This window comes from Pleurodeles waltl, chromosome 6, assembly GCF_031143425.1.
Source record: "Pleurodeles waltl isolate 20211129_DDA chromosome 6, aPleWal1.hap1.20221129, whole genome shotgun sequence".
NCBI lineage: Eukaryota > Metazoa > Chordata > Amphibia > Caudata > Salamandridae > Pleurodeles > Pleurodeles waltl.
The window spans coordinates 427,813,851-427,841,099 of NC_090445.1; the positions used below are offsets into that span (position 1 = coordinate 427,813,851).

The 27,249-nt window shown below is 43.8% G+C and overlaps 1 long non-coding RNA gene across 1 annotated transcript in view; it reads right to left on the reverse strand.

The window, feature by feature from the left end:
- Window positions 1–19,935: 19,935 nt before the first annotated feature.
- Window positions 19,936–27,249, reverse strand: part of LOC138301965 (uncharacterized) — a 31,504-nt gene continuing 24,190 nt past the window's right edge. Inside the window, exon 3 of the long non-coding RNA XR_011205187.1 lies at window positions 19,936–21,137. This is a non-coding gene — a long non-coding RNA (uncharacterized lncRNA). The remainder of the gene's footprint in view (window positions 21,138–27,249) is intronic.

Below are 27,249 nucleotides of genomic sequence, written 5' to 3' on the forward strand. Positions count from 1 at the left end.
GGAGTTGGCACGATCATCTGCTCCTCCCCTCAAAATATTCAGGGGGAAGTGCGTCCTGACTGGTTTCTTGGTGCAATATTGAGCACCTTGCACTGTCATAACCTGCTAATCAGCATTCTTATTGTCCTCAAGTGACTGAAAGTGGCTAATAGTGCCCGTGGGGCCACATTGGATCAACATGGCGGAAAAACACCATTTGGAAGATACTTCAGGGGAGTATATGAGGAGGAGCAGATATCCTACCTCCCCATCAATGATAGTTTCTGTCACATGGAGTCCCAATGCTCCCTTTCTCTGAAGACCCCGCCGGACCCTCAGGTCTATCTACTTGGGAACACGTGAAAAGCCTGGAACCTACATGCAAATGCACAGAGGAAGATGCCCTGGATGCCCTTACACACCTCAAAAAAGCCTGTTTGGAGCAATCCAAAGATCCTGACTCCTGTTGAGATGGAGCCACTCACCTAAAAAGCAGGATGTCTGCTGGGGCGATGGTATGCCCCCGACCTCCTGGAACACCTCTCGGCACTTCCTGGTGGACACAGAAACCCAGGCAGGTGTCCCAAAAGGAAAGGGGGAGTGGAAGAGAAAGAGACAAAACGTCTTGCCGGGTCCAGCCAGGCACCCTGTATCTTTGGGGAGGCAGGTCGTTGTTGACAGAGTGATAGAGTTAGTGCACTCAACTTCCTTGAAACTGAATCTCTCTTTCTGATATGGGCACAGGAGCGGTAGAAGAACACCGGGATGCTCCAGCACTTTTCTTGGATAATAATAACTGTTGGCACAATTACTAACACTGCATTATCAAAAACCCAAACTGATTACCATAACAATAAGTACTGCAACACTAGGGCTGGCTTCACAGAGATTCACCGTTGCACACTACAATTAGAACTGTGGTTGCACTTACCATGCACAAGAAAGACAAACAAGGGCATTAATTATATCACGTATAACTTTCCTGCATGCATAGGGTTAAACTAAAAGGAACAAAAACAATCCAAGAAATACAAATGTCCACTCTTGGTTTAAACAGTTAAGGTGGCACAGTTCGATTTGGTTTCTGTGTGTGTGTATGTGTGTGTGTGTGTGTGAAAAACCCTTCTGAAGCAAATTCCTCAAACCTGAAACACAGGCATGAATGATACAATTTCAATCCAAGAGTTATGCTATTAGAGAAAGAAAAGTCACGTAAATGCTCTTTTAAAATTGCACTGTCACTTTTTGTAGTACTTGAGCTCAAGTAGATTTCCTGAAGCACATTTAGGCAAGTAACTACAATAATAATGTAGAATGTTCAGAAATGCATTTGTCTCTTCAAGATAAGCACTCTGCCAAAATACAAGGTCTGAAATACACCAGCTGTTCTAAGAAAGCTCGGCGCTCAAAGAACAGACTCCCTGGAGAATACTAGTCACTTAGCTGCAGTCTTTTCCGGAGTGCTGGAGGAATGCCTGGTGTCAGCTGGTACAGGAATGAAGAAAATAATTACCTCAAAAGTCCTGAATACAAGGATGACAGAAGGAGCTGGACTGCCAAATCAGATGCTGAGGTCAGGAAGCAAAACAAAGCCAAGCAGGGAGGCATGTTTCACTCTGCTTTTTATAGCCAATCAGGGAAGCAGTTGCGTTTCCACATGTGGATGAGTCACCACACCCAATTAGAAGCACGTGGCTACACCACACCCAATTAGAAGCACATGTCTACACTTGCTCACATTAGCAAAAAAGCATTAGTAAAAGAAGCATTGATAAAACCAATTGTGTAACACAGCACATTATGTTTACTTAGAAACATGAAGGTTTAACCAAGAACAGAGATATGATTTAACCCTAATCCCTGGGGATGATGACAGATAATGCAGGAGGCACCTTGGGGATTCCTGAAAACTCCCATATTGACAAACCAAATGACTCTCCACGCTCTTCGGACCCGGACTTGGATCCGGAGGGCCCTGCGCCCTTTCCATCTAAACTCCCTGGACCAGATGAGGTCCCTTCGGATGATATGCTTGATCCCGACAATCTGGTCCATCCACGGTCGGTGGAGTGGCTGCCTGCCCCAAAAATGGCCACCTATGTGGCGGGTCGTCTTCATAAAATGCTGGATAAAGAAGTCTGGAACCGCCTCAAAGCGGAATGGCCTCGCCACTCTCTCCAGGATGAGGTAGCCCTTACTCCCGAGATTGACACCAACATGGCGACATTCCTGGGGAAGTTCATCAAGGATCCTAAAAAAGGGATCGACCAGTCCTGGTGAGCCTGCCAGGACAAAATTCTGGATGTTGTTGGCCCGCTCACTAAAATCTTGGACATGGCAGAAGACACCAGAGCTTCGGGATCTCTCATGTCTCCGGATGTCTTGCCAGGTTGGGCTCAATGGGCAATAATCCTGCTGGGCAATGCCAACTGCGCTCTTTCTGCAGAAAGGTGCAGGTCTCTTCTTATCAAGGTGGATCCCAAACTGGGGGAACTGGCATCTTCGGAGGCAGGCCCAGTCGCCCTATTTGGAGAGCCCTTTATCCGGGAACTCAGTAAATTTGCTTCTACTTTCACATCCTTGGATAAAGCCCAGACCTCTATCAAAAATATATTTTCCTCCCGGGTTTTCACCTTGGCCAATCAAGGAAGGGGGCACTCAATTGGCCGTCCAGCCCAGAATGCCTCCAGAGGAAGAGGACAATGGCTGGACTTGTCCCGCTTTGGGTCTTTCTACCCGACCCGTCCATAACCCCGGCACCGAGGATCTAGAGGCACCAACAAGGAGAACTTCAACTCCTTCAGTACCCAGCAAGGTGAGTGTTTCTCCCGGTATGGGGTGTGCTTTGGGTGGCAGATTGGCGCTGTTCTATTATAAGTGGAAAACCTCACTTCAGACACATGGGTTCTGCAGACCGTAGAGGGGTTTCACGTAGAATTTTACAATTCCCCTATACAGGTAAGGAGACCTCGCCCGCTGACTTTCTCTTCAGCACAGATGCGTCTTATCGATGCCGAGATCTCCAATCTCTTGGAGAAACAAGCTATCATTTCCACTTCTCACCATCTTTTGGGATTCGTCAGCAACATCTTTTTAGTGGAGAAAAGAGACGGAGGTTATCGTCCCGGGATCAATCTGAAAGAATTCAACGAGTGGGTGGTGTTCCGACATTTCAAAATGGAGGGCATCCACCTTCTACGGAATCTTCTCCAAGTCAACGACTGGTTGGTACGGCTCGATCTGAAGGACGCATATCTAACGATTCCCATCTTTTCGCCCCATCATCGCTTCCTTCAATTCCAATGGGAAGGGCAAACTTTCGAATTCTCCTCTCTTCCGTTCGGTCTCTCTTCTGCTCCTTGGTGCTTCACCAAGCTCCGCCCCCCAGTGGTGGCGTTTCTTCGGTCCAGAGCCATCAGGCTCATAATTTATCTGGACGACATTCTCCTGATGGACCAATGTCCCCGCCGTCTCTCTCTTCATCTTCAGTCATCCTATCATATTTTGGAATCACTAGGCTTTGTTATCAACTAAACAAAGTCAGTTCTCATTCCAACCAAATCCCTCCAATTCCTGGGTTTTGTGGTGGATTCTGTCAGAGCCACCCTCAGTCTCCCGGTTCGCAAGCTGTCCAACATACAACACAAACTCAGACGGATTCTGGCCAAGGGAACAACTTCCTTTGCAATCTGGCTCATATTGTAGGCCTGCTTTCCTCATCCATCCAGATGATTTTTCCGAGCCCTCTCCACTATCAGGCTCTTCAACGGTTAAAGATTTCCCATCTGCAGAAGGGCCTTACTTATTCTCAAGTGGTTCCTCTCTCGGACGAGGCCAAGTAAGAAATCCAATGGTGAATTACTCACATGGAAGCATGGAACGGCCGCTACATTTTCGGTTCACAACTGGATTTGGTCATAGAATCTGACGCCAGCGCCTCTGGCTGGGTAGAGCGCTGTTGGGAATTTGTCACAGGCGGAATGTGGTCCTCAGACAAACGATCCCTCCATATCAATCACCTGGAACTCCTGGAAGGCTCTTTTGTAGTGCAGTGCTGGACGACGGACAAACCGCAATGCTGCGTCTTGTTAAAAATGAACTTTGTGGCGGCGGTGCGTTATATCAATCATCTGGGGGTTACCCGCTCGAAGGCTCTTTCCGATCTAGTGAGATCCTTTTGGGAGTATTGTCTCACCCACCAGATTTCGGTGGTGGCAGATCACCTTTCGGGAGCCTCCAATCAAGTGGCAATTGGCACGATGCAAGCCTGTGGAAGCTGCATGCACAAGTGTTTCAAGCGATACAAGTCAGATGGGGTCCTTTATTGGTGGATCTTTTTGCGTCCCGTCTGGATCATCAACTTTAAAGATACTGCAGTTGGAGACCGGATCCCGGGGCGATGGCCACTGACATGTTTCTCCAGGATTGGTCCCAGGAACAAGGTTATGCTTTATCCTCCTTCACAATGATAATGAGGGTATTATCCCAACTTCGGAGGCAACAGGCAGATCTGACGCTGATCATGCCGATGTGGAAATCTCAAGCCTGGTTTCCATTTCTGATGGAACTTTCTTGGGATTTTCCAATCCATCTACCCCTGCTTGCAGATCTCCTGCTTGGTCCGTAGGGTCTTCCCCACCCTCTCATAGAGAGGGGTGGGCTCAACTTGATGGCATGGAGGATTACCTGGAACGTTGGAAGATCCCCAGGATTTCGCCAACGGCTGCCGCCCTCCTTGCCAGAGCCTGGTCGGAGAGTACTAACAAGAGGTACAACTCTGCATGGAAACGCTGGTTGGGTTGGTGTCTATAATGATGCTTGGATCCGATGGGGGCAGGCGTTGTCCATATAATTAATTTTTTTCTGTCCCTTGCTTCAGAAGGGATGGCTTATAGATCAATAAATACTTTCGGTTCTGGTATTTCCGCGAGTCACTGTCCCATTGAAGGTTCTCCTGCAGGGCAACACCCTATGGTTTGCAAACTTTTAAGGGGCATTAGACTGTCCCTACCTCCCCCCCCCCCAACCTCGGTATTCTTCCCTCTTGGATGTTAATAAGGTTTTGACTCTTTTCTGAAATTGGCCGTCCAATAAATACCTCTCCAGTAATCAACTCTTGGCCAAACTGGCAACCCTTCTCTGCCTACTATCCTGTCGTAGAGTCTCAGATGTCAGGGCATTAGACTTAACAGGTGCGATTTCTTACCTGTGATTCCCACAGATTCCTCAACAATGCGTAGTCAAAACTATTAAGGCTTATGAAGCCATGACTAATCACCTTAGACCGAACTTAGAAAATCAACTCCTCATCGCTCTAACGAAACCCCATAAAGCAGTGGTGTCTCCTACGATCGCTAGGTGGGTTAGATGGGCGATGAGTGAAGCAGGGATAGATACATCTATTTTTGGAGCACATTCCACGAGAGGCGCGATGGCATCTAAGGCTTGGATCTTGGGGGCTCGTTTGGAGGATATCCTTACGGCAGCAGACTGGTCCTCTGATTCCACCTTCAAGAACTTCTATTTTAGACTGATTCAAACAATGGCCACGCTAGTGGTCGATAAGCTTTAAACTAGCATAATCCTCACCTCTGGTCCTGACATAGAATGAACAATTTCCTAGTTATTGTAACGGAAAGTTTCAATTCTTTTAAGGACACGGAGGCGAGGATTAGTCCCTCTCTGTCCTCTTAATATAAAGACCCCGCCCTATTTCAGGTGGGTAAACTGTCTTGTAAATCTATGTCCACAACAGAAGATTAATTTTAAACTGTTGTTATTTTTATACAAATGTATGTTTGGTTCTAAATGCGTCATGTTGAAAGTTTTGCATTTTGGCTTGGCTTATCTGAGACAGTATATTAGTAAGGTTTGATATTAATCATTCGGTTCTTGACAGGCATGGAGACTTCAAAACAGGAGTAGCAAGTTTTGACCAAGAGGTCGCAGGAAGAAAGAGGAGTTGGGCTCGTCAGATGTTGGCCGATTGCCGATTGGATGAAGAGGAAGTCTTTTGTTGATGTTTCTTTTCTTTTCTACTGTCTGCTGGGAAAAGTAGTTTTGATGTTTTACATTCTTGTTTAATGCTGCTGTTTTGAATAAAGTGAAGAAAGATCAAGCCTAATCCTCGCCTCTGTGTCCTTAATAGAACTGAAACTTTCCGTTACGATAGCTAGGAAATTTTTAATTACTGTGATTAATGAAATAAACTCCAGTGGTTATTAACGTATTGGAGTTTGCTCTTCACTATAATTGGACTGAACAGGGAGCAGCAAACAACAAGTTATGCACATAAGGCTGCACAAAAAATCTTTCATCATAGAAGATCTGAATTAGGACCAAAAAAATGGAGGTCTCCCACAGTAAAGTGGTGGAACCAATAATGGGTTAGCTAAATGGGGCTATGAATCTAAGCACCCTCCAAGCCCTGTTAGGTCCAGAGCTCTTTAGGCAACACAAAGGAGATGATCAGCTATATGGTGTCCGTAGTCAAATAGATCGTATCCACAATGAGTCTGACAGGGGGTATGTTTGTAAGAAGAGCTTTCACGAGTAGTACAGAGATGGTCTTTAGCTCCACCCACATGTTGATGGACAGGAGTACATATTTTGAGTGGGCATAATTTGTGTACTTCCTCTAGAAAAAAATGCTTCCCCTCTACACAGCAATGATTACTTTGTCTGTTTATCCAGCTGCCTGAGCCAGCAGTAGCATGGCTGCATAGAGAAGGCTTACTAGCATGCGTAAAGTATCAAGGTTACAAAGTGATTAGATTGATCTTGTTTGGGGGCACATTAATGGAACTGTAGTGATGTTATGGCACTGTAATGCTGTTAAAGTCTCTTAGAAAAGTAGATAATTTACATTGTTTGTTTTCCCTAGCAGCAGCACTGGTGGGAGGAAGGCAGTCATACAAAATGTATTGCTGTTTTCCAGTGCTTATGGTGACAAGATATAGGCCTCATTGGTGCACTGGGAAAAGTTATGCCCAGTGTCATAGATCTAAACTGGTTATTATGAAAACATATGACAAAGAATGATGCCTTAGTTTAGTTATCGTGAAAAGAATTTGTGAAAGCCAGTAACCTTTTATACCTGGGTTGTTATCCCATTGTGTTAAAGGCTGTAGGCAAGTATTTGTTTACATGTAATCTCGAACAGATTTCCAAGGAAAGCAAGACTAGAGGCTTTCACTATGATTATTCGAGTTGGGCCCTATTGAAATGGGTTTTATGTTGTTTTTTGTTGGACCTGGCAGGGTCACCCCAGCATTTTGCCTTCCTTTGTCTAACAGGTTTTTGTTGTTTTTTAGGACTTTGCAGTTTTCCCCTGTAAAGTGATTGTGCTGTCTATTGAAAACATGGTAAAATTGGCCTAATTGGTACATTTAATTTACTTGTAAGTCCCTAGTGCATGGTACTAAATGTACCCAGGAACTGCGATTTAAATGCTAGTATTGGGTTGCTGCTGCACACATTGTGCCACCAACTAAAGAAGGCTTTTAAAACCTGTGCCAGGCCTGCAACTGATGCCTGTAGTGCTGTTTTAAATTGTCATTTTGACTTGACAAAATAAACCTTTTGCTAGGCCTAAACCCTCCTTTTAAATACTCATAGGTCACCCTTAAAGACTCATGGGGCTGGATGTGCAGTATCTAAAAAGTAGGTCATGTAGGTTTAGGTTTTACATGCCCTGACCGTAATAAAAACAACTAAAGTCGTTTTCACTGCTGTATCTCTTATAGACTAACACTAGGTTACCTTGTTACACTTAATAAATGATAACTTCTGGTTGGGACCAGATAGAGATATGCTGTTTACACTCAAATTAATTGTAATGTAAAATCTTCTTTAATACTAAAGTCTGATCTTAAATTACCAGTGTGAAAATGTCACTTTTTGAAAGTTGACATGTTTTGCCCAAACCAACTGTGCCTTTCTGTCAGTGTGCATTGTGTGCATGACTGTGAATGGCTGTCCTGTGGTATTTTGTGTATTCCTTCCAAACATGGAGACAAAAAGGTGTGGTTAAGGGAGTTGTTGCCCCAACCTGGATGTCTGGGTGGCTTGTACTCAGCCCTCCTGGGTTTCAGAGAGCTGCCTGCACTTCCAATGACAAATGCATCTCCTATCTGGCTTTCCTGCATTTTGTTTGCCTAGACAGTTTGGAGCCAAACCCAGGAAAGGGGGAGTATGAGACAAATGGGACATCCTCCAGCCACAGGGTAGCACTGGGAATAAATGTGACATCTTCAGGTACTCTCATCAGAACACTCCTGGACCTGTGGAAGATTGAGGAGAATGACTGCTTTTTTGTCTGAAGAAGGAAGATTGGACCTGCTTGCCTTTAATCCAGACTCTCCGGAAGTAACTCCAAGGGTCAGTTGACTGACTTCCTGTTTGAAGTACAGGGACATAATACGCTTCCAGAGGCCTCCCTGCAACTGAGCAGCATCAAGTGGACTTGGCTCAGGCCTGCTGTTGGCCTCTGTTGGACTAAGTCCTGATACCCAAGAGGTGCTCCCACAGGTTCTGGGCCCTTGGCCCAGAAAGTACTCTTCCTGCAGAAAGGGTGAAGATACAGAAGTTTTGGGCTTCTTGAGACCGTGAAGTGACATTTTCATGCCAAGAATCGACTGCCTGTGACTACCACCAACTCAAAGCTCCAGTTGGACCTGCTCTTAGCACTGGCATTGATTGTCCACGACATCCATCAATGCAAGGCTCCAGAGCGATCTGCATTTTGTGCTACAGTAGTGATCTTCTGCGACTCCCAACCTTCTCTTTGCACCGACGACCTCCTTAAGGCTCCCACCAACATGAACAGCAATTCTTCACGCAAACTTGAGAGTGTAACTCTTCAGAGGGATGAAGCCTGCCTCTTTATCTGACCCATCTGCCATTGCGGACGGCCTCCAGTGGTTTTTCTTGTGTTGTGTTTTCCCATTTTTACGGTTTGAGTGCCGCATACATAGCACATTGCCTGTAAGTTAAGCCTGCTATTGTGGCAAGCTACCAGAGGATTAAGAACTGGTTTATTTAGTGACTTCTGTGGTACCCGGACAAGGATTGTGTTTATTATTTGAGTGGGGCTTGCACTCCTCTCAACTAATAACCCAGTGTCATACTGATTGTATACTGTATTTTTCTATTTATCTGTCATTTTATAAATATATGTATGATAGTTTCTAGTTTATGTGCACCTGACTAAGACTGTTTTGGTTATGGTGTCAATTCTGTGGTAAAGGCTATAGACCTTTATCAGTTCAATGGGAAAAGGTATGCTGAATTCCAAAGGTTTTATCTGTTTCTTATGAAATGATTTGACAATGCTAGTAGCTCTCTTGCTGTGTGAAGTTCAGCATTTTCTGACCAGATGTACACATCCACCTGACAATGAGTGCACTTCAGTGTCTGGTCTAGTTGGCCAGTCCTTTAGTTTTCTGTTTCCACTTTCATTACTATGCTTATCCTATTTTTAATTTGTTTCAAATATCTTTATTGAATGATTTCAAGTTAATTAAAACAATACATCAGCTGTTATATCAACCTCTTTTTATTTTTATTAAGAGGATAGCACTGCTTCCCAGGAAGTATCATTCATTTCATCTGCAGTGCATCACATGCCACGTGGCCATTACCTGTAAGCCAGGTGGCCATTATGGAATGCTGTTGTCTATAGTGTATCACTTTTACCATTCGGACATGGGCAACACATTGTTTGTAAACGTGACTGCCATGCTGGAACTTTAAAATAATGATAGACCATGTACAATACGATACAATACGATAATACAATAAGATAGACACCCGCTACTATGTTTAGTTCTGTTTTTTCAAGCATATTTGTGCTCTGCTTAGACGGCAGCATGAGTTTTGTTCTACTTGTATTCTTGTAATTTATCTTGCATGAGTTGTTGAGTTTTATGTGTGTTTTATTGTGGTTATACCGGACGGTGAATGCAAGAATGAGTCTGTTGATGGATGTATGAGTAAAACGATAAGGGACAGAGTGCATATATGATGACTGATTAAGTGTATAAACCTATCAATGACCCAAAATGCATTTTCATTCTTAAGCCAGTCATTTTGGCACTGCCAATGCTTGTTTTTGTAGTGGTGTTTATAGATATATGTGGATGCCTGATGGTAAGCATACATGACTATTTCTCTGTTTTTGGATCTTTTTCTTTCTTTCCTCCTTTTAAGTTTTTCTCTCTATTGCTGTGGGTCAAAGTATGATGAGGAAAATCAAGTGCCGGTCCCAAAAATAGGAGCCAGTGGGTACCACCTGAAACAGCCCGCTCAAATTATGCACCAAAAGCCTGAGAACTCCCACGTATTGGGTGAGTATGTTTAACTGCAGCTAAGAACACCCAAAGCCCAAAGATGGCTGCACATTAGTGAGGCTCTTGTGACCAGACTCCCAAGCTAACACAAACTGTCTTCAGAGCACTCCTACTTCCTCTGGTGGGGACATGCGAAGGACCCACCACACAGCAATACAAAAGTGCGCAGACTTGCGCTTAGCCAGTGATACCATTATGACACATGCGCCAAGTATATCAGTACAGGCGCAAGACCATCTGTGGTCTATGAGCCTTTTATTTATAGCCTGTAGCCACCCCTGGCCAGAGGATGTATGCGGGTCCATATCTGGATCAACAAGGCACCCTCAACAGTTCAGGTGGCTCATTACATCCCTTCCCAACTCAGTAGTAAACAATAAATGGAAATTTAGCTTACAAAATCGTCCAGTCGCTGACTCAATGGTGGGTTTGGCCTCAGGTTATACTGCTGATGATGTGAGCGGTCATGCCTCCTTTCCATGCTCGACTCATTGTGACAGCCTTAATTACTGTGTTCTCCTTCATGGTTCTGTTCTGGGGTGTTTTCCCCTGGGGGTGTGCCGTGACTTCCCTTGCCCATATAGGAATTGTCTATCATTGTGTTATGTTCCCCTTCTTTGGGTGTTTGGCAGATGGATGTTGTTACTTTGCAAAACCATGAGATGTTTCTTGTAACAGTATTGTGACCTTTGCAAGCTATTATCATTGTGCCATCTACTTTGACTACCCTCCAGGTTCATGGGTTGAACTGTGTTCAGATTTTTCACCCAGGCCTTCGTTTTATGAGTATTATGTTGTCACCTTGTGTGATTTTCTGTGTGGTTGCTCGCTTCTTCAGGCTCACATGTGCACTGATATTCATGTGCCAAGCCTGTGCTTCCTGAGGGTCGTAAATCGGTGGAGTCCACTTGGGGTGGAATGGGTTGGTATTCCTCCTTGTTTCGTTGAGCATCAGAGGCCATGGGGCTTGCTGCATGGTGCAGTGTAGTGTTCCCGGTATTGCCATAGGAGTCAGTGGAGACTGAGTTCAGGGTCAACATTTTCGAAGGTGGCAATCCTTAGGGACTTGTTAAGGGTGTACATGAAACACTCAGGGGGTTATTCTAACTTTGGAGGAGTGTTAATCCGTCCCAAAAGTGACGGTAAAGTGACGGATATACCACCAGCCGTATTACGAGTTCCATAGGATATAATGGACTCGTAATACGGCTGGTGGTAAATCCGTCACTTTTCCGTCACTTTTGGGACGGATTAACACCTCCTCCAAAGTTAGAATAACCCCCTCAGTGTCTCCCTTCACCTGCTGCCACAGCGATATCGGATCCCTAGATGCTCAAGGGGTTCTGTAAATTCTGCTCCATGGAATGAGGGTCTATTGTCTGTTTTGATCTCTTTTGGCAGGCCAAAATAGTGCAAGGATCTTTTCCAAGGCTGGTGCCGCATTGGCAAATGCTGTAGAATCAATGACGTCTGCTACAAGGTATTTAGAATAGCCATCTACAAGGACCATGGTGATACTCCCAAAACCCATGCTTACTTTGGACCATGGGGTTGTACAGGGTTCCTCGGTGATGATGGGTGCAGGGGCTTCCTGAGAGGTGGTGAGCTGACAGGCAGGGCATTGTCACACCAGATCATTAATAATAGTCTCGAAATTCGGGAACCACTCCTTTTCCCCGTAGATGCTTCTTTACTTTTGCTGTGCCTTGATGCACTCCGTGGCTAGTAATGTCACCCGTTGTTGCAGATTCTCCGGGATTACCAACAGGTAACCTAGAAATATGAGGCCACTTGAAGTGGCACTGAGTTCGTCCTGGACTCTCCATATCTGAGTGAGGGTTTCTCTGTCTGTCTCTTGCCAGCTGTTGGTGTCACAAAGGAAGTTTTGGCATGAGCCGTGCAGCAGGACACCTGCCACTTTGGTCAGCAGGGTATCACTTTTTGTGGCTTTTTCGAGTTTTCTCAGGCTCATTGATTTCGGGCATGCGCTGTGGGTCACTAAGGTGGACGTATTCTACAGAAGACTTTTGGGGTCATTTTGACCTCAGCGGTCTTTTGTCAAGACCACCGAGTGACTGCCGTGCTGAAGACCGCCAGTGGTGGCGGTTTTCCGCTCAGCGTATTATGACTGTTGGCAGCTCTCCGTCCTTTTTCGGACGGAGAGCCGCCAGCAGCCATACTGGCGGGCGGCGGGGAAGTGGAGGTTGCTCCACCTCCACCGCCACGTCAACAGAACACCACCCACCGAATCACGTCCTGTGATTCGACGTGGCGGTGTTCTGTTGACGGTGTGGTGGCGGCGGAGCTGCCCCCATGGATCTCGTCCCCTCCCGGAGGATCGACGGACAAGGTAAGTCGATCGTCTGTTAGGGGAGAGGGGTGGGGGCTGTTGTGTGTTGTGTGCGTACATGGGGGTGTACGTGTGTGTATGTAGTGGGGGTGTATGAGTGCCTGTATGCTTGCGGGGGTGTTGTGAGTTTGGGAATGAGTGCGTGTATGTCTGTAGGTATGTCTGTATCGTTGTGTGCGTGTATGTTTGAATGTGGATGTGCGTGTCTGTGTGTGTGGATGTTGGCATGTATGTCGGTGTGTGCGCGTTTATGTGTGTTGGTGGTGCCTGGGTGCGTGTCGTGTGTGAATGAGTGATGTGATGTTGGGGGTCGGGGTGGGGCGGGGGGTCCTGCCACCTTTGGAGGTTGGCAGGGGTGGTGGGGGTGTAGGGGAGGGATTCGGGGTGGAGGTGGGGGAGACCCCTATCAGGGCCAGGGAAAGTATTCCATGGCACTGATAGTGCTTACCGCCATGGATTTCATGGCGGTTCCAAACCGCATGAAATCCATGGCGGTCAGCCGGGTCCAAATACCGACGGCGGTATAGTGACGACCGCTGGGCTGGAGACCTAGGTCTCCAGCCCAGCGGTCGTCTCCGACCTGGCGGGCGGAACGGAGAAGCGGCGGATGACCATGGCGGTAACCGCCATGGTCATAATTGCAAAAATTTGACCACCAGCCTGTTGGCGGCCTTACCGCCGCTTCTCCGCCGTCCGCCAGGGTCTTAATGACCCCCTTAGTGTCTTCATTGTCATCTCTCGGGTCCGTGGCAGGATGGTGTGAGAGGAAGTCCACTGGGTTTTTGGATCATTGCCGATAGGTGATATCAAAATTGCAGTGTTGGAGCTGCATGGCCCAGCATCCAATCCAAGGTGATGGATGAGGTGCTGTGCCTCGAAACAGTGGCACCAGCGCGTGGTGGTCGGTGATAATTGTGAATGGTCTCCCACAGAGGTACAGATGGAAGTGGGAACAATCCCATTTGAGGGCTAAGGACTCTCTTTCTAGTTGGGTGTATCGAGTTTCGGTTGAAGTGAGTGCTCTGCTGGCAAACGCCAGTCGTGTCCATCTCCCAGGTTCGACCTCTTGTGTCAGCACAGCGTTGAGGCCTACAGGGCTGGAATCAACGAGTGGTTTGGTCTTTTTCTTTTGGTCAAAGTAAGCGATTGTTGCCTTGTTTAGAAGGGTGGTTTTAATCTTTTGAAAGGCTTCCTCCTCCAGTTAGTCCCATGTCCAGCAGGCGTCAACCTTGGTGAGAGCTCTCAATTGCCCGGGAATAAACTTGCCACAGTATGTGGTCATCCCTAGGAAACTGCGAACATCTGAGACTGGTGGGCACCATGGCTTGCTTGATTTCCAAGGGTCAACCTATAGGTCATTTTGGTTATAGACATATCCAAAGAATTCAGTTGATGTTTGGAAGAAACAACACTTCTCTTTGTGTAGGGTGACTCCATACTCCCACAGGCGTTTCAGAGTGGCATGCAAATGTTTGTGGTGTTCTTCTGCTGTAACAGAAACATTAAAAATATCACTGTCATTCATGACACCTTGGCCCCACAATAGAGTCTCTTTTATGGCATCTTGGAATACTTCGGCTGCTGAGGAGCTACCAAAGTTTAGTCTTGTATACTGACATAGCTCCAGGTGAGTTGAAAACATCATAATGTACCTACTCTCTTCCTTGAGGAGCAGCTGGTCTAACTTGGAGAACCATTGTGCCCCATTGAAATCAGGGATGATATCGTCCACAGCCGGGGTAAGGTGTCTTTCTCTTTTGATTGCCTTGCTGAGCAGGCAATGCATAAACATACTTTGCCTGGTTGCTTTGGCTTCTGGGCTAGTGCCATGGGGGACATCCAGTGGGTCAGTCCTGGGATTTTCTCAATACTCCTTGGCTCCCGGGTCTTTCAAGTTCCTGCTCGACCAGGGGCCGTAAATGGAAAGGCACACATTGGTGGCAGAGTGCCACTGGTTTGACTGACTTGTCAATATGCAACTTAAGCAGTGGGGCTTTCAGGCACCTGAGACCGCTGAAAAACCCAGGAAATGGCTGCAGCAGTTAATCTGTTTGGAGTGCTCTCACACTGTGTGTGAACGACACAGATACAAGATATTCAGCTGCATGGCTTCTGAGCAGAGTGTCAGCTTCTCTGTCGACTACATGGAATGTCTTGTGGATCTCTTGGCCAGTGGACTGCATATGTACGGTTGTGCAACCTTTGAGTAGGTAGGGGGACTTGGCTGCCTTAAGTAAATACTTTAGTGTGAGATGGTGAGCATGCAGGTTTTGGTTTGAGGAGTAAGAATTGCTGGAAACCCATTATGTTAACAGACTCCCCTGTGTCAATGAGATCTTTTTCTTCTCAACCAGCAGTCTCTACCATGCATGTGGGCTGTGGCCTCCTGTGTTTTTTCAGATTTTTGTGAAGGAGATGAAGAAGACTTCTTCGTCTTCTGACTCTGAATCTTCGGGCTGCTGTATGTGTCTTTGCAGGTATCTGGCAGCTCTTTGGGGCTCGGGTCCACCTAGCGACAAACGCTGCACTGATTTGGTCGGGGCACGTCTTCCTTTCCACAATTTGACCATGTGCGTCCATGAGCGGGGCAGTCGTTCAGGGGATGCTCATCACAACCACAATACCCACAACGAGGTCTTTGTGGGGCTGGAGTAATTGTTCTGGGTTTGTTGGTTTTTCCTTTAATGTACATCGCATCAGAGCATTCTGCTTTTATGGTGGTGGACTTTTTTGGTGCTTGAGTAATGGCCATGTCCATCTCAAAGGCTTTTGCAGCTGACAGGTCATGTGACCTGGCCATGATGAGGATGTCGTCCAGGCAAAGGTTAGGTTGCCTTAGAATGAGGCCTGTAAATGTCTTGTTGTGGCATCCTTGAATGATTTGCCCTCTTATATCCTTGGGCTGGTTGTTGACCATGCATGTGCTAGCTACCTCGCGCAGCTGCACTTAGAAGTTGTTGATGGGTTTACCTTCTCGCTAGTGGAGATTGAAATGTTCAAAATCCGGATTTAATCACGGGTCGATGTGCGCGTGGAGCGCTCAAATTGTGGCATCGTAATTGTTTGCTGCGCCAGTGTTGGGAAGGTGATTGAACAGTTTGTAAACTTCCTCCCCCACGTGATGTAGCAGAAGGGAGCGCTTAATGGCTCTGTCTTTTTCTCTAGTAGCTACGAAGTAGTTGGCTCGCTGAAGGGCGGCATGACTCCAACAAGGGCATGATCATGGGGAATCCTGATTTGTTGTTGCCCAGACTGAGGGGATGCATTTGCATCATCGCCCTTGGTGGCTTGGAGTACTGGGCCAGCAGTGGAGAGTGGGTGTGGCTATTACACAGAGTGACTCACTCCCGCAGGGTTGACTGTATGTAAGCCCGGAAGAGATGATTGAGTCAGTGGGTAGAACACTGACCGATCACAGTGCAATGACAGCTCTCAGTGGCTGTAGAATGTGTGAAGTGGCAGTGGGGACAGAGCATAGGCTGATGTAGTATGTGGAGTTTGTGTGAGGCGACACAGCTAATTTACTTGGAGCACTTCTGTAGTGTTCCCAGGCACACAGGCAGCTGATCCTCCTCAGTGCGTGTTATGCAGAGCCTTGCGAGCAGGAAGGCAGCCAGTGTGTACACAGTGCTGGGCGTCAGGCTCAGCGGTTGACGTGCCATTGAGCACCTGGTTGGGCTGCAGATGGCCTGATGCAGGAGGCGGTGTCAGCCCGCGGTGAGTGGGAGAAGCGGTGGCAGACGAGAGGCCATGCCTGACGCTGTGAGCCATGCACCGGAGCAGGGCTCAACTGTTGCCATTTGAAGGCAGTGCTACCGGAGGCAACGGTGGTTCACTGTGGCGAGGCACAAGGTGCTGGGTCCGTGCAGGGTCCTTCTTCGTCACCATGTGTGGTGGGGTCATGTAAAGGACACACCACGCAGCAATATAAAGTGCATGGACTTGTGTGCAGCAAGTGATACAATAATTACGAAACATGTACGCAGTAAATCAGTACGGGTGTAAGACCACATGCGGTCTATCTCCTTCTGCAATAATAAGGTGATGATTTAATGTACAGATGGTAACGTAACTCGTTTTTACCTTCACTTTACAGCACTTCTGCACACAAACTAATTCCCCTACTTCACTCACCTTTACATTCCTAACAGTCATCTCCACCCCCCTACCGCCTCACTTCTCCAATGCCTGCATCATCTTTTCTCTCCCCAACTTCTCCACCTTTTGCCTCATCAATGCTCAACAGCTCTCAAACTCTGTTTCCCCTCATTGGGTTATCCCCACGCTAGTCATTGTCATCTCCAGTTAAGCACATCTTGGCTCTTACATCCATCTGTTCCCCATCTCCTCTGGATGACACAACTAATTACCCATTTTCCCTTTTCAATTTGACTTCACACGTCCTCTGTGATGGTGCCTTCTAAAATACCATACCACCTGTTCATCCTACTGTTCATCCTACTTCTGTTTAGATTTACTCTTTCAAACCTCCCCTCCTTTGCAACATCCTAATAGTTTTCCTCCAACCACACTCTCTCAAATCCCTCCCTCAACACACCTTTTTGGGAGGCCTCAAGCAAAAGGACAGTCCTCTAAAGAACAAGACAGACCTCAAGCAGCAAGGTAGTCCCTGAGTAACAAAGCAGATCTCAAGCAGCAGGGTATTCCTCTGCGAAATAAGGCAGGCCTCAAGGACAGGACAGTCCTCTGGAGTATTAGGGAGTCCTTTGTAGCCTTCCACAAATCCAAGAGTGCATTGAAGAGTGGGACTGAGGGTCCTAATTTTATACCTGGCACCAGCTTTGAAGTAGAAGAAACATCTAGAGTTCCTCCCCCCCACAGTTGGTGTAGAATTTTCTTTCTCCCTGCCTAGGTTCCAAGGGGTCTGGGGTGACAATAGACTGGTGTTAAGTTCTTTGTGAGTGTGCTGGAGGCAGCCATTAAAATGTAAGTGGGGCGGGCAGTAGCTCCGCCCCTCCCATTCTGGTAGGATGGACATCTCCCAGCTACCCAGGTCCTATTGTTCACTGTCTGTGCCCAGTATACATTCCTGATGTGGGACAATTAACAGGCCCAGGCAGCTAGAAAGCTTCAAAACGTTTAAGGCAGGAACAAGCCAACTTTCTAAAAGTGGCATTTTCAAAATTATAATCTAAAATGTGAGACTCTTATAACTGATTTTAAATTACACTTTATGTGAGTCAACATGACATTTCTACCTGTTCCCAATCAAAGGTTAGCACATACTAAATGGAATGAGGTAGCCCAATGTTATTCTATGAGAGTAAGTTACAGTCATGAAAAATGATTTTAGGAGTTTTTCACTAGTAGGAAATGTAAAACTTAAAAACAAATGTCCTACATTTTAGATACAATAAGCCCTGCTGTGTAGACTGTTTAGGGCCTACATTGCGATGGCTAACATGTATTAAAAATGAAGGTTTAGGACTGGCAAAAGGTTTATTTTTTCAGGTCGAATTGGCAGTTTAAAAATGGCAGGCCTGACACGTTTTGAAAAGTTATTTTCAGTGGGTGGCACAGTGAGTGCTGCTGCTCACTAGTAGCATTTAATTTGCAGGTCTTCGATATATGGTGGTACCATATACAAGGGACATAAAAGTAATTAAATGTACCAATCAGATGTAAGCCGATTGTACCATGTTTAAAATAGAGAGCACACACACTTTAGCACTGATTAGCAGTGGTAAAATGCACCGAGACCTAACAGACAACAAAAATAGGTTCATGAAACAGGAGGGGTAAAAGCAGAAATTTTGCAGGTCACCCTGCAGAGAGGGCCAAGTTCAATACATCATATATTCAGGTTTGAACAATTTATACATATGAATAAAAATCTTGCCTTAGTGACAGACCATCCTCTTTCACAGATCCGTACTGTAAGCTGGCATTCAAGTGGTTTGTGTGGTGGGGTTTGGGTCTATATATCCAGTGGACAAAATAAACATGAAAATGTGTTGTCCTTGGCTCCAAACTCTATGTCCTATGAGTGGGGAAATAGAAATTCACACCCCTAGACCATGTCAAACACAGACTCAAGCCTACGAATACTAAAGGTTTGATCCTTGACCTCATAATATCAAGGGCTAGTTTGATCTATTCTGATGACTCAGTTCCTGTTGGACTTGTCAGAACAGCTCCTAATCCATTTCTCACTAGTTTTAACACAAATCCTGTAGACAATCCTGAAAAATACACAATGCTGGTTTCATGAAAAGAAAAATCTAAATCTTGATAATCTGGTGATACTTGCTTCTAAAAGCTTGCTGTCTAATAGACCTCATGATGATGTTAATATCTCCATACTTAATAAATGCATGCCTCAACTTCTGCCCATGCTCCACTTTACAGCAAAAATAATCCCCTAAACCCTATGCTCCTTGGTTCACTGAAAAACTATTTGAGGAAAAGAAGCCCTTAGAGCACAGTCACTCTCTTCCAACAGCCTGAATCACCGCAGGATCGCTAGGATACTGTATAAGAAAAACATTTTTAAGGCAAAGGCCTCCTATAGTGATTCTCCTATAAATGAGGCCAGTAACTCTTCAACCCAGCTACTCAGAAAGGCAAGTAAACTGCCTCCTTCCCTTAGGTTTGCTGACCCCACTGCTAAATCTGAAGAGTGAATTGCGTTCTTTGACCATAATGTTCAATCCAAACAATTGTGGCTATTCCTTCCAACTTCCTAAAGTACCTGCCTCCCAACAGCAAATCCAAGGCACACTGGCTTTACTTTAAACTAGTTTCTGTAAGAGATCTACTACAGACTATCACTGATGTTAAACCTTCAAACCAGTTCATTTACCTGGTTCCAGGGAACATTTCCAAACCTGTTGCCTCATTGGACAGACAGACAGGCTGGCCTGGCTTATAGTGGGTACCTGATGGTACTTACACCTTGTGCCAGGTCCATTTCTCCCTTATTAGTAGATTAGTAGTGTTCTAGCAGCTTAGCCTGCTAGAGGTAGCTATAGCAGAGCAGCTTAGGCTGAACTAGGAGACATGCAAAGCTCCTACTATACCACTTATATCATATAGGCGCTATATGATAAGAAACACAATAGTCAGAGTTACTAAAAATAAAGGTACTTTATTTTAGTGACAATATGCCAGAAAATATCTCAGAGGATATACTCCCTTAGGAGGTAAGTAAAATACACAAAATATACACACAAACCAAAATCAGGTAAGTAAACAGTTAGAAAAGTAGTGAAAACACTGTAGAATACAATAGGATGCAATAGGTCTGGGGGCAACACAAACCATATACTAAGAAAGTGGAATGCAAACCACTTAGGGACCCTTGGCCTAGTGTAGTGTGTAGGGGGTCACTGGGAGTGTAAGAAAACACTAAAGGTGTCCAAGATACCCCACCCCAAGATGCTGAAAAGTAGGAGTAAAGTGACCCCACTTCCTCAGAAACACACTAAAGTCGTGATAGGAGATTCTGCAAAGACCACAACAGACTGCAAAGCACTGAAGACGGATTCCTAGACCTGAGGACCTGTAAAGGAAGGGGACCAAGTACAAGAGTCCTGAAAGTGTCCGGGGGGGGCAGGAGCCCACTAAACCCGGGATGAAGGTGCAAAATGTCTGCCTCAGGTGGAAAAAGCTAAAGATTCTGCAACAACGGAATGTGCCAGGAACTTCTCCTTTGTACAGAAGATGTCCCACGGAGTGCTGGAGAATGCAGAGGTGTTTCTTTGGAGAAAGACCGCGAACAAACCTTGCTAGCTGCAAAGGTCGCGGTTGAAGAGAAAGAGTGCTGCCCGGGCCCAGGAAGGACCAGGAGGTCGCCACTTGGAAGAGGAGACAGAGGGGGACCTCAGCAACACAGAGAGCCCAAGTAGAAGAAGGCAGCACCCGCAGAAGTACTTGAACACGGGTTCAAGAAAACTGAGCACGGCGGTCGTCGCAACACTACAAAGGAGGGTCCCACGAAGCCGGTGGTCAACTCGGCGAGTTGAGCAATGCAGGACGGAGTGCTGGGGACCTGGGCTAGGCTGTGCACAAAGGATTCCTTGCAAACGTGCACAGAAGCCCTAGCAGCTGCAATTCACGCAGTACACAGGATTACTGTCTGGCGAGGGGAGGCAAGGACTTACCTCCTCCAAATTTGGTCAGATGGACCACTGGACTGTCAGGGTCACTTGGATCCACCACCTGTGTTCCAGGGACCACGCTCGTCACAATAAGAGGGGACCCAGAGGACTTGTGAAGCTGAAGTTTGGTGCCTGCGCTAGCAGGGGGAAGACTCCATCAACCCACTGGAGATTTCTTATTGGCTTCCAGTGCAGGGTGAAGGCAGACAGTCCCCAGTGCATGCACCACCAGGAAACAGTTGAGAAAACTGGCAGGATTAGGCGCTACAATGTCACTGGTAGTCTTCTTGCTACTTTGTTGTAATTTTGCATGCGTCCTGGAGCAGTCAGCGGTCGATCCTAGGCAGAAGTCAAAGAGGGAGATGCAGAGGAACTCTGGTGAATTCTTTTTTGTTTTTTGTTTTTCAATTCTTTATTAAACTTTTATAAGCTAACAAATAGTTATGAATTGTCCATTAAAAGCATAAATTCACAGTAAAGAAATTCCAGTGTACAATGAAATGGTTAAATACTTTCCATAAATAAACATTGTTAATTATATTATATCTCAGATTAATGACAAAGAGGCAATAAACAAATATACAATAAGTCAAAATTATAAATTATTACAAAGTTATACCTATCTAAAACCTATCTTGAATAGAAGATAATTATCAATGGTATTGAAAATATAATGAGAGCATGAGGTATTATTCATGAATCATTGAACATATAAAGATATAAACAGAGAAATATGAAGTTGTCAGCTAGTCAAAAATACATTCCATATTTGATCAAACTGTTGTAAATTATCATTTAGTTTATATAACATTCTTTCAAACTGAGCAATATCAGACATATCCTTTAACCACATTTGGGCAGATGGTAAAACATTAGATTTCCAAAAACGCAGTATATTAACTTTGGCTACACTAATTGCGGTAGAGAGCCATCTGAATAAGTGTGAAGAAAGCATGCCTAGACCATGGGTATCGTGTAGTAAAAATAGGCGAGGTGAGTGTGGGGAGATATTGGGAATCACTTTCCTTAAATATTGTGATATTTGTATCCAGAATGGTTGGAGTGCAGTACAGTCCCATAGGATATGAACAATATCACAATTGGTCTGGTCACATCTCCAACAATTGGAGTCATTACTAAGTTTAGCAGAGTAAAGTTTCGAAGGTGGCCAATGCCATCTATGCAGAATTTTGAAATAATTAAATTTCAACCTTACATCACGGAGCCCTTTATTATAATTCTCTAAAAGTTTAGCCCATTCTTTATCTGTGTAGGTAATGTTAAGTCGTGTAGACCACCAAGATTGCAGATCTTTGGATGTATTTTCTGAAAAAGATTTGTCAATTAGTAAAGAATAAAGGCCAGATACCGTGCCTTTAAAATTTCTCCATATATAGATATGGTGTGCAATGGATGAGTGAGTCAAAAAGTCTGAGTTCAAGGATATTATAGGGTTCAAGATCGATGTCAATAGTATATAGTTATGAAATCGTGAGATCGGGAGTCGATATGTTTCTTGTAGCTGTGTAAATGATTTTAAGGAGTTATCTTTATTATATAAGTCTGATATGTTGTTGATTTTACAATTTTTCCAGACAAACCAAGTTAGCTCTTTTCCTCTATGTATAATCGCTGAATTATTCCATAACGGGGCATTTAAATGTATATGGATGTTACAGTTTATAATTTTATGTGCTTTTTGCCATGCTAATTGGGATGAGTAAATGATTGGATTGGAGGATGGTGAGAATTTAGGACATTTAGTATAATAAATCGCCAAAGGAGTGGTAGTTTTCAATTGATATTGTTCCAGTGTGACCCATATAGGTACCTTGTCTTTCTCGGATATCATAAAGATCGAATAAGATAATTGTTGTGCTATCCAGTAAGTTTCCAGGTGTGGGAGTCTGAGGCCACCTTTTAAGGAAGATGAATGTCATTTTGAGCCACTTATACGAGGGTTTTTTCCTCCCCAAATGAAACGATTTATTAGAGATGTTGTATTCCTAAAAAAGATTGAAGTAAGGGGAAGTGATGGCATGTTAAAAACATAATTACATTTTGGAATTGTATTCATTTTAATAATATGCACTCTACCCCATAATGAGAGATTCAGTTGAGACCATCTAACAAAGTCTCTTTTTAGTTTGTCTATAATGTGGTTTAAGTTATCCATCGCAATATTCTTCAGTCCCGTATTGAGAAGGATCCCAAGATATTTCAAATGAGATGTTTTCCAATTGAAAGGGAGATCCCCTAAAGTTGTTGAAGTGGTACAGGTATTCATTGGCAAGGCTTCACATTTAGACCAGTTGATCTTATATCCAGAGAATGCCGAAAAGCGAGTTAATAAATTAATCAGGGTGTTAATTGAGGAATTTGGGTTGGATAATGTGAGTAGAATATCGTCAGCGTAATAAAAAGCTTTAATCTCACCGGATGAGGTAGCATTACCCTGTAAATCGATATTTTGCCGGATTGCAATAGCCAAGGGTTCCAATGCTATAAGGAATAAGAAAGGAGAAAGAGGACATCCTTGACGTGTTCCACGTAGAATTTTAAAATATGGAGAAGTGAAGCCATTGCAAGTAATCACAGCTGTAGGGGAGTTATACATTCCTTTAGCAAGTGTAATAAAATCTGAACCGATACCCATTCTATCCATGGTACGGAATAAATATCCCCATTCTACTCTATCAAATGCCTTTTCAGCATCTATGGATAAAATAATATTTTTCCAGTTTATTACGTTGTTGCCATAACAAGTGTAGAATAGTTCGGAGATGGTTAGAGGAGGAGCGAGATGGAACAAATCCCAATTGTGAGGGATGGATAAGAGACGTGATGACTGAGTTTAACCTTGTCGCAAATACTTTGGTCAGGATTTTAATATCGGAATTTAACAAAGATATGGGTCTATAGCTGGAACATTCCAAAGGGTCTTTAGCAGGTTTAAGAAGCACGGTAATGCGCGCTCTTAAACATTCAGGTGGGAAGTGACCTTTGATTAGAGATTCATTAAAGAAAGAGTGTAGGATTGGAATAATTTGAATTTTCGTGATTTTATAGAATTCAATGGGGAAACCATCTTCTCCAGGGGCTTTATTTGTAGCTAGACAATCAATGGCTTTAGCCATCTCTTCTGTTGATATATGTCCTTCTAATCGTCGTTTCTTTTCTTGAGTCAGTCTTGGGATTTTTAATTTTTTGAAAAATTAATCTTCCACTAATGTATCTTCGCAGTTCAAGGAGGTATAAAGTGTTTCATAGTATTGTTGGAAGTGAGTTATTATATCCGTGGGTAGAGTAAGTAAGTCATTTGAAGAATTCCTAATAGCAGAAATCGTTCTTGGCGTAGTTGATAAGCTAAGAGTCTAAACTTAACTGATAGTGATTTTTTTTAGAAGGATAGGTGATTCAGATTTATTATAATCTTTCGTAAGAGATAGAGCTTCTTGTTCCAATAAGATCCTCTCTGCATTCAGTTTCCCTCATAATCAGTCCTCTAATGACAGCCTTGCCTGCCCCCCATAATACGCAAGCATCTGTAACGGAATCTTTGTTCTCAGCTAAAAACTGATCCACATGTTGTCATAGATTTAGTTTAGCTTGTGGTGTTTTATACATTGAAGTATTAAGTCTCCAATGAGTTCTAGGAGGTTGAGTAAGTCCGATATTAATATGCAAGTCTATTAAATCATGATCAGATAGACTACAAGGAATAATTCCGGCATGCGATATTGACTGTATCATTGTTGGTGATGTTAAAAAATAATCTATTCTAGAACGAATGGAGTGTGCATAGGATGTAAAAGTATAGTCCCTGTCATGTGGATGTAGTAAACGCCAAGGTTCTTGTAAAGCAAAGTCATCCATAAGATCTTTCAGGATATATCTATAGGTGGCATGATGGGTATCTGGTTTACCAGATTTGTCAATAAATGGATCTATAGTAACATTCCAATCTCCGCCAATCAGTACTTTGGTGGGTCCAAAAGATTAAAGTAGTCTATTAATTTTTTTAACAAATATCGTTTTGGAATCAGTAGGTGCATATATTGATCCTATAATCATATGGCAGTTTCTGACATGTATTTTAACGAATGCATATCTACCTTCATCATCTGTCCAAGTTTGTAAGATTTTATATGGTAAGTTTTTATGAAAAAGGATAGCCGCTCCACATTTCCGGATGGGTGCGACAGTATCAATAGGATTTTTATGAGTTATATTAGCATGTATTACTTAACTTATCCAGTCTCTCTGCAGTTTCTCACTTTCTGATTCAGTAAGATGCGTTTCTTGTAATAAAGCAATATCTGTTTTTTGTTGACCGAAATAACAAATTATCTTCTTTCTCTTGATAAAATGTGTCAAACCATTAACATTTAAAGATACAACATTCAAAGGTTTTAACTTGTTAGAAGACATATTATAACGATATCAAAATAGAGAAAAAACAAAAAATAAAAATATATAATACCAATCTATGAAAATATATAATAGAAATAGAAAAGTTGAAATAAAAGAATATGAAGAAAGAAGAAAAAGAAAATTAGGATATCAAGATTGTAGCTTTGTAACTATATGAGATTTTAATCTTTAAATCAGTATAGACTTGTTGAAAATATAGTGACAGGAAAGTATCACTTATCAGAAGAATCGATTATTACTGAGCTGTCCAACTCAATAGATAAGACAGTATGTACACTGAGCAACTAAACTTTAATCCGGGGAAAGAAGCCTGAAAGCTGTGGAAGGAAGATAGAGAAGAGGAAAAGAAAGGGAAAACCATTGTTAGGACATAGAATAAAGTTTCCTACGTCATAAATAGAAAAAACCACCCCTACAGGATTAATATACTGAACTTTACTCATGGTTTGATGGGAGATCTGGATTTGTCTCTTGGGTGATTTTTTTTCCATGCCTTAAATTTACCACCATGTGTTCATTGTCGCTGCACAGATACCCATTCGCCTTGGTCTGTCTCCTCTGGAGAGATAGAAGGTGTGGATTCTATAATGTCTGTATTTGAGGTAGATTTATGTTCCATTTCAGTGTCTTTGTCATCAAGGTCATTCAAAAAGGATTCTAGATCGTGGGGATCAAAATATTCTTTGGTTTTCCCTTGAAAAGTCACAATCATGGTGGCAGGTTCCAAAAGGCCATATTTGATCTCTCTTTTCTTTAATCTAGTGTGTAAATTTAGAAATTGCTTTCTTTTGAAATTTGTAGGTGCAGAAAAATCCGCTGTAATTATTATCTGGGATGAGTCATATTCGTATGCACCATGTTTTTTGGCAGCTGTAATGATTTGACGGGCCTGTTGATGACGTAAACAGCACGCCAAAACATGTCTAGGTCTCGCAGATGATGTGATTCCACGTGAACGCATACGGTGGGCTCTTTGAAAATCCAGTGGCTGTGAAAAAGTAATTTTCGTTAAGGTCGGAAGAAAAGTGGTCAGAAAGTCCAAAATATTGTCCTTTTCTATTTGTTCCGGAAGGCCAATGATTCGTAGATTATTCCTTCTACTTCGGTCTTCTAACTCAATCACTTTTTGTTGCAGGTATCCAATATCTTGACTATTATCAGGTATCTTGTCAATGAGATTTTCAACAGCCGAGAGACGAGCATCCGTTGATTGCATACTAATCTGGAATTTGACAACTTCATTCCTCAGTCCTTGGACTTCCGTGGTATTAGTGGACACTGTGTGTTCTAAAGAGGAAATGGACGATCTTATGGCTAGAAGTTCTTTCAAGATAGTATCCATCGTCGTTGAAGATGATGGAACAGATTCAGCCATTATGTGTTGTGAGTTTGCAATCTCTGGCACGGATTGTAAGGCTGCACTATATGACAATTGACGCACAACCTTTGGATCCGACATGTATGGTAGCTATTACGTTCCAGAAACTTATTTATGATTAATATCAAAGTTGCCTTGATAAGGTGGAGCCCACTGTGTAGTGCCTACAATGTGAAAAGAGAGCAAGATTTTTTCAGGTCTAATTCGCAAATTCAATATGAGTTGTACTTTTGATGTGCAAACCCACGCATTCGATGGAGCACTACTGCCGCGAAGAGAAAAACGAAGTTGCTTGGGCAACGCCTTATGTCACGTTTGAATAGTTCAGTATTTGCACTATAATAGAAAATAAAGATCCGACATATCATTTGCTGATTACGAGTCTGGAGTGGATTTTATCTTGGCAAAGTTTAATCGTCATATAGATTTTCCAATTACTACACCACAATAGTATTGTTTTAGTTGTAGAAACTGAACAAGCAACTTTGTTGATTACCAACGGAGTCCCAATGCACCTTTTCTCAGGAGGAGACACCAATGAAGAAAAAGAAAAGAAAAAAAGGGAAAATAAAAACTGAACTTTTACGCAAGCAACCATGTACATATCATCTGCAGAAGTTAGTATGAAGAAAAGCACTT